The following is a 2,454-nucleotide window of genomic DNA, read 5'->3' on the forward strand; positions in this document are numbered from 1 at the left end:
GTAGACTTCCCGGTTTTCTTTCACCTATTAACCTTGCTAGGTTACTCACTTCTTGTTCTAGATTTTGAATAGAAGCTTGTTGATTTCTAAATGCTTGAGCATTTTGTTCATTAGTTTGTTTTTGAGATGTGAAAAACTGCGTTTGAGTTTCAACTAGCTTCGTCATCATATCTTCTAAATTCGGCTTTTTATCATCGGTTTGTTGTGGTGGTTTGTTTTGAAAATTAGGTCTTTGCTGATTGTAAGTATTATTGGATACTTGTTGATTGCTAGGACCTTGTTGGTTGTTGTATGGAATATTTCGGTTATAATTCTGTTTTTGATTGTAAATCGGTCTTGGCGGTTGATAATTATTCTGATAATTATTTCCAGGCCTTTGGTTTATGTATGAAATATTCTCTCTTTGTTCCATTGTTAATTCAATACTGAGACAATCTTTTGTCAAATGTGGTCCACCACACTGCTCACAACTAATTCGTATTGAGTGAATATCCTTAGTCATCTTTTCCATTCGTCTCTCCACAGCATCTATCTTTGCGGAAATGGAATCTAAGTCATGGCTAGAATCGGCTCTAGCTGCTTTAGATGATCTAACGATATCTTTTTCTTGGTGCCACTCATGTGAGTGGGAAGCAGTGTTATCAATAATTTTGTAAGCATCAGTTTCGGTTTTCTTCATAATAGAACCACCAGCTGCTATATCTATGTCTTTTCTTGTAGTGATGTCGCATCCTTGGTAGAATATTTGTACTATTTGACAGGTGTCTAAACCATGTTGCGGACATCCTCTTAACAACTTTCCATATCTTGTCCACGCCTCATATAGAGTTTCATTTGGTTTCTGTGTAAACGTAAGAATTTCTGCTTGAAGTCTTACGGCTTTAGATGCAGGAAAGAATTGTTTAAGAAATTTGTCAACTAAAACATCCCATGTATCAATCGCCCCTTCAGGTAACGATTCCAACCAATCTTTGGCTTCTCCCTTTAAAGTCCAGGGAAATAACATGAGATATATCTGTTCATCCTCCACTTCTCGGATTTTAAATAGTGTGCAGATCCTATTAAAGGTACGTAGATGTTCATTTGGATCTTCCTTCGGCGCACCACTAAATTGGCATTGATTAGTCACCATGTGTAGAATTTGTCCTTTGATTTCATAATCTGGCGCATTAATGTCTGGATGAGTAATTGCGTGACCTTGGCCAGTGCGTTTAGCTCTCATTCGGTCTTCCATACTTAAAGGTTCCAGATTCTCCATAATTGAATTTGTTGAATCGGTATCACTAGATGATTCTGATTTAATGGTTCGTTCCTCAACAATCTCTGTTTGAATGATTGGTGGCTCCGGAGGAAAGTTTAATGGTTCAGGATCTACGAACCGTTCCTGAATATTTTCCGGATTCTCAATTGTGAGGTCGGGTTCAAAAAATGGATTATCGGAAATTTGAACTGAAGTACTTGGTCTACTGGATGACGATTCTAAAGAAAAATCAACGGCGGTTATATTTGCTAAATGTCTTGATCTAGTTACAGGTGGTGAACGTACAAAAGGTGGTGAACGTCTTGCTCGGTGCATTCACTGAATATCCTATTAGTTTTTTAAAAGGAAAGAAAAATTATAATAAGTTATCCAATTAATAGACTTTTCTGATTTTGCCCACGTTTCGAATAGCCAAAAGATGCAGCAGAGGGGCAGGATTCGTTTGGTCTCAATATAATTGAGGACTGTTTGGCTCCAATAACCCGGTCCACGTACAAATCCAACTATTACTACGAACCAGAAAATTTTGATGTCTATCAATTTAACCACTTAAAATAAATTTTTGTAATTTTAAGAAATTTAGATAAGAAGTAGAATAAAAATCTATGTCCTAAAAACTAGAATAGCGAGAAATAAGAGAGAAAAAGAGTTCGTCGAAAAAGGTCGAAAAACGAAAAATGGTTGAAAAATAAAAGGTGACGGAAAAATAAAAGAAACTTATAAAAACTTAAAAATACTTGACTAACCTAACATTATTACTACAACTAACTTAAAATTATAATCGCAAATTGAAATTACTAATTGGAATGATAATTGATACATAGTAAAAGGTCTAAAAATATTAAAGCTTACAGGAAAAACTGAATCCCAAATGGAAATAACTTAAAAAAAAAGAAACTAAAACTTAAAAAGGCGTCGCAAAATTCTAAAGCACCTAAATCTTAGTCTAAAGAAAAAGCACTTAAGGAATTCTACGGCAAAGCCTAAAAATCTAGGAGTAAAAATAACTATAGCAAAAACTAAGTTTAAAATTAAATATGAGCTAAAAATACAAATATTACGCTACAATGATTAAAAAGGGACAAAATATAAAAATATATAAAAAGTTGTAAAAAGTACAATTTTTATAAAAATATTATTTTTATATTATTTTTTTTTAATAAAACTACTAATTTTACAATTTAATAAAACTA

This window comes from Rutidosis leptorrhynchoides, chromosome 9, assembly GCF_046630445.1.
Source record: "Rutidosis leptorrhynchoides isolate AG116_Rl617_1_P2 chromosome 9, CSIRO_AGI_Rlap_v1, whole genome shotgun sequence".
In the NCBI taxonomy this organism is placed as follows: Eukaryota; Viridiplantae; Streptophyta; class Magnoliopsida; order Asterales; family Asteraceae; genus Rutidosis; species Rutidosis leptorrhynchoides.